This window comes from Sinocyclocheilus rhinocerous, unplaced genomic scaffold (assembly GCF_001515625.1).
Source record: "Sinocyclocheilus rhinocerous isolate Xijiao unplaced genomic scaffold, SAMN03320098_v1.1 scaffold368, whole genome shotgun sequence".
Lineage (NCBI taxonomy): Eukaryota > Metazoa > Chordata > Actinopteri > Cypriniformes > Cyprinidae > Sinocyclocheilus > Sinocyclocheilus rhinocerous.
In genome coordinates, this window is record NW_015664681.1 from 358,679 (window position 1) to 364,834 (window position 6,156).

The window sequence follows — 6,156 nt, forward strand, 5'->3', positions numbered from 1 at the left end:
GGAATAATATTTTGAATATTTTACAGTTGGTTTGATACCTTTATCTCAAACAGTGTCAGGCTTTAATGAATTTAAGTAGGTACAGTATGTTAAACATCAAAAATATGGTTTCAGTACTGTATATAAAAACAATACAAGAATAACCTGAGAAAAAAACCAAGCCTTGTGCATTACAGGGAATAATATTTAGAGATTTTTACAGTTGGTTTGATACCTTTATCTCAAACGGTGTCAGAGTTTAATGAATTTAAGTAGGCACAGTATATTAACCATATCAAAAATATGGTGTCAGTACTGTATATAAAAACAATACGTACATAATCAGAAAAAAATAAGCCTTGTGCATTATAGGGAATAATATTTAGAGATGTTTACAGTTGGTTTGATACCTTTAGATCAAATGGTGTTGTCGTTTAATGGATTTATATTACTGCATACATTAAAAGTTGTAAAATTATTATAAAACACATAAAATGGTCATTCCAAAAACGGAGCCTTGTGCAATAACAGGGATGTTTTCTAAACATTTTATTATTGGTTTTATAGTATAATGTCAAGTAGTTAAATTGTTTAATGAATTTATATGGTTAATTTTTTTTCTTCTAGAAATAAAGCCTTGTGCAACGTAAAGGGCATATATTTATGTCTATCTGAGTTAGTTTGGGCTCAAAACATAACAGGCGCAATGCGTTTAATTGGTATAAAACCGATAGTCTAATGAATGTCAAAAGTCAAACTAACTTTACCGCCGTCTGAAACTCTATGAGGTGTAAAAAGAGGCGGCGAGCAGTAACCGCCTCTGTCCGATGCAGAGTTCAGACCAACACAAACTGATCACACTTAAATAAAAACACGATCCGATAACTACCGCTTCCCTGATCGATAAAATAACATCTAAATAGCATCGGCAAATAACATCTAATAGCCAACCAAACAACGAGAACATGCGATAAGACAGTTTGGTTAGCACTCGATGTTGCCAAGTGTTTCTAGCAACAAATCAGGAAGTCCTACTGAACGGTTTCTACCGGTAAACATACAACTGCTCAGTGATCAAAGCAGCACTGTTATACGGTAACGTTAGCTCAGAAGACACCAATAAGCCAGTACTGATCGCTGACAGGTCAAAGGCAGAGAATGATAGTTAGACCTTCAGGATGAGCAGCTGATCAACACAGCAGAGAAAACAACGAGAACATGCGTTAAGACAGTTTGGTTAGCACTCGATGTTGCCAAGTGTTTCTAGCAACAAATCAGGAAGTCCTACTGAACGGTTTCTACCGTAAACATACAACTGCTCAGTGATCAAAGCAGCACTGTTATACGGTAACGTTAGTTCAGAAGACACCAATAAGCCAGTACTGATCGCTGACAGGTCAAAGGCAGAGAATGATAGTTAGACCTTCAGAATGAGCAGCTGATCAACACAGCAGAGATTAAACACCTTGTGTAGCCATTCAGGCTAAGTTAAATGCGGCTAGCTAGCGTCTCGACAAATACTCTTATATAATCACTGGCTTGGCATGCATCACTTAAAAAAAACATGATTTAAAATCGCTATCTTTGAATTTCAGGTCACCCGGGTGATTTACTGACCATTTGGAGAGGATAGCGGTTTAGGCGTCATTAACTGAGAGTTAGCTACTTTTAGCCCGAATGAAGCACTGCGACGACGACAGCTAGCGAGCGTCCGCTAGCACGCAGAGCCAACTCACCCCGCAACAGACACTCCGGATCACTTCTTTCTGCTCCGCCGAGAAATCAAAGCCTATGAAGCTTGGTAACAGCGCTCTCAAACGTTGAATCGTGTAAGGTTCGGATTTGAATGGCAAATTAAAATACACGTATGCACCATTCACTCAAGGCGCCAGACATCAAATTGCATGCTAGGTTGCTAATTGGCTAACATGGGAAAACAACCTCAGCAGGAGGATCCTCTCTTTCGGGGGCGTGGTTTTGGAGGAGGCGGTACCAACAAACTCCAACCGAGAACAGCGATTGGTGAAGCGCTGGTGAAATTCGAATATATCAGGTTTCTGCAGGATTTACCCTCCCGCCTCCTCTGACAAAAGGAATAGTAGTGGGGATTTGGATTCATCTCAGTGAATCGACTCTTTTGAATCCGTTCACTAAGGATTCACACAGACTTGTTCGCTGTTGCATTCAGTGATTTGATTTCTTTTGCAGGTTACATTGGTTATGGTTCCTTGCAATTGCATTCTTCCCTACTATGTAGCAGTGTTGTGGAGTAACTAGTTACATGTAACGGAATTACGTAATTTCATTACAAAATCAATGTAAATGTAATCTGTTACAGTTACTGAGAAAAAAATTAATTAAATTACAGTTACATATGAAAATGTTAACCATTACAAAGGCTGTGGTGTCTGTACTTTAAAATTAAATAATCTTAATTCAAGTGATGAAAGATTTTGAAAGTCTGACAGTAACTTAGTGTTGAGCAGAGGCGGACAGTAACTAAGTACATTTACTTGAGTATTGTACTTAAGTACACTTTTTGAGTATCTGTACTTTACTTGAGTATTATTTTTTCTGGGAACTTATGACTTTAACTTCACTACATTTGAAACTATTCACTAACAGCTTGTAACACTCCAAAGAGAAAGGAAAACTTGAAATCGCATCATATGACCCCTTTAAATGTTTTAAAATGATTAACAGTTGAAAACATTCATTAGAAATTTAGAAATGTAATAAAATGTAATCAGTTACATTACTTTTATAAAGTAATTAAGATACTTACACTACTTGCCATGTGGTATGTAAGAAATACGTTCAGTGATATGAAAATCTTAACGATGTACTTCAACAAGGGCCGAGAAGTCAGATTGGTGACCTGTTAAATAGCTCTTCACCCGGAAAGCATCTTTTGTCTACAAACATTTAACAAACATTTCCTTTTTATTTGCAGACTTGGTGTTCAGAGTGAGTCATTGAATCATTCACTTATGGCGCTTTTCCACTGCATGGTACGGCACGGTACTGTTCACTTTTGGGGGGTTTTCCACTGGGTACAGAACTTTTAGGCTGATGATACACTGGGCAACATTTTTGGGCAATGTTGCCCGGCAACTTTGGGAAATGTTGCCATCAACGGGCAACCAGGTGAGACACAGGGCCCAAGACCGATCTAAATTATCCAGATAGAAATTTGTTACCCATTCTCAATGGAAAAGTGCCCAAGCAACGTTGCCCGGCAAAATTGCTCAAAAAGTTGCCCCGTGTGTCGTCAGACTTAGTCATTTTGTCAACTGTCTATTATAACTATTTTAAACGGCTAAATTAAGAGTTAAAACAATGCCTTTACAAAATTTATACAAATTCCCGTCAGTTTATTGTACTTTTTGTAAACAAATTTGTTACCCATTCTCAATGGAAAAGTGCCCAAGCAACGTTGCCCGGCAAAATTGCTCAAAAAGTTGCCCCGTGTGTCGTCAGCCTTAGTCATTTTGTCAACTGTCTATTATAACTATTTTAAACGGCTAAATTAAGAGTTAAAACAATGCCTTTACAAAATTTATACAAATTCCCGTCAGTTTATTGTACTTTTTGTAAACGAGAATTTTCACATGTCGAACAGAAGGAATGTCACACCTCTTCTGTTTTGTTCTGATTCTCTTTCAGACTCATTCAGTGAGGTATTCATTCACTCTGTCCAACCAATGAAATGCTCCATAACAGACTGAGTACGAATACTGTTTACTTGTGCTACAGCTGCTTTTCAAACTCAAAGCAGAAAAGCAGTCACGCAACGAAAATAGGAAAGACCTCAGTGAATTAAAAATATCAGTTTATGAGAATTCATTGTGAAATCCTAACTAGTTTTACATGATTTTTAGGGCTTCTAGCAGAAACGCATAACAAAAACAAAGTGGTTTCGTTTTATTTTATAAATGGTCAACAATCTCAGGCTCTTATAAACCAGGGGTTTTCAAACTAGCAATGTAGTGTTAGGAGTCTTTATAAACGTTTAGAGAAAAAGTGTAAAAATTTATTAAATATTCCACATAATATTTTAGACATTTATGATATTAATTTATAATTTAATATAACAATTTATCACAGTATAAATTGGGTATTTGTACAAAAATCTATATGTACGCACTAGGATAATCTATTTGGGGGGTCCATGGTTTCTAAAAGATTAAAAAAAAAAAAAAAAAAAAATGTTGGAAGCAGGAAAAAGGGCAAGTGAGTTTGATGAGGGCCACATAGTGATGGCTAGACGACTGGGTCAGAGCATCTCCAAAACAACTCTTGCGGGGTGTTCCATTTATGCAGTGGTTAGGACTTACCAAAAACAGAAGGTACTGTGCTTCCTTACATGATGCAAGGAAGGACAATCAGTGAACCAACCTCAGGGTCATGGGTCCCCAAGGCTCATTGATGTACATGGAAAGGGTGCAAAAACGGGGTATGCCGTATATACAGTGCATTTGGGCGCCACACAGGGCCATTTCGCTAAAAATCATTCTGTGAAAATCTTCTTTAATAAAACATTATAATTTAAATAAACAAAAGATTATTTGTTGAAAATAAATAAAAGGGTGCAAACTAGTCACATCTCACCAAAAATCGCAGTTTTGAATTCAAAATGGGTCATTTGTGTGATTCATGTAGATGCAATGAGTTTTTGAAAACAGTGCTAAACTTTGACAAAATGTGATTTTTAATAATATTGTATATAATATTGATTTTCTAATGTCTAAATATAAATCCAAAAGCAAAATTATTATAATATAAATGCAAATGAGCCAATGAGTGGTATCATGTCATTTTTATGTTATAAGTGTTTGTTTTCCACCAGGCGGCAAAGATCTTCCACTTAAACTTCGAAAATTTTGCATGAATTATCTTCTTTAAAGTGAATTTTACAAAAATATGCAGTAGGCAAACAAAATTTTACAATACAATAAATTCATCCAAAACTGCTTAAAATATAATCAATATACATGTTTTGATTGAAATTGCTGATCATGCATACCCCTTAGCACATGTGCAGTTGCGCCCCTGGGCTAGCCCTTTCCAATCACACAGAAGAGCTAATGTAGCTCAAATTGCTGAAAAACATCATGCTGTCCATGATCGAAAGGTGTTAGAACAGCAATGCAGTGCATTGCAGTTTGCTGCGTATTGGGCAGCGTAGCTGCAGACTGATTAGAGTGCCCATTCATACCCCTTTCCACCGCCAAAAGCATCTAAATGAGCATGTGAGTGTCAGAACTGGACCACAGAGCAATGGAAGGAAGTTGTCTGATTTGATGAATCACATTTTCTTTTAGATCTGGTGGATGTCTGGGCCCATGTGCGTTTACCTGGGGAAGTGATGGCAGCAGGATGCACTAAGGGAAGAAATCAGGCCTGCAGAGACAGTGTTTTGCTGGGACACCTTTGGTCCTGGCATTCATGTGGATGTTTCTTTGACACGTACCACCTACATAAAGATTGTTTCAGACCATATAAACCCCTTCATGGTGTTCCTGGATGGCAGTGGTTCCTTTAACCAGATAACGCACCCTGCCACACTGCAAAATTGCTCAGGAATGGTTTAAGAAACATGACAAACAAGTCAAGGTGTTGGCTTGGCCTTTAAACATTCCCAAGATCCCAATCCAATTGAGCAACTATGGGATGTATTGGACCAACATATCCAATCCATTGAGGCCCCATCTTCCAACATGCAGGACTCAAAGGATCTGCTGTCTTGGTGTCAGACACCACAGGACATGTTTAAAGGTCTTGTGAAGTCCATGTCTCAACACATCAGAGCTGTTCTGGCAGCATGAGGGGGACCTGCATGATATTAGGCAGGTGGTTTTAGTGTTGTGACTGATCATTGAGAAATACAAGGCTCTGTTTGGAATAGCATACTACCATGCTTACTATTGCTACAGAATATAGTGCACATTATACAGTTTATCTGTATGCATGGAGCACTGTATCCAACAATACTTGACTTTCCATTTTCAATATGATGGATGAGCCAGAAGTAATTTAAAATGTATTCTTCGAGTCATCATTTGATCTGACTGCTAAATGTGAAGACATTTTTACATTAACTAGGCCATAAAAATGCAAAACAAACATTTTTATTGCTAAGATGAAAAATGGATGCAACTTGCTGAATTAAACCAA

General features: G+C 37.5%; 1 protein-coding gene across 1 annotated transcript in view; it reads right to left on the reverse strand.

Annotated features, from left to right (window-relative positions):
* Positions 1–1,908, reverse strand: part of LOC107730266 (paired amphipathic helix protein Sin3a-like) — a 34,636-nt gene extending 32,728 nt beyond the window's left edge. Inside the window, exon 1 of the mRNA XM_016541044.1 lies at positions 1,716–1,908. The gene's annotated coding sequence lies outside the window, so the exon portion shown is untranslated. The remainder of the gene's footprint in view (positions 1–1,715) is intronic.
* Positions 1,909–6,156: the final 4,248 nt, after the last annotated feature.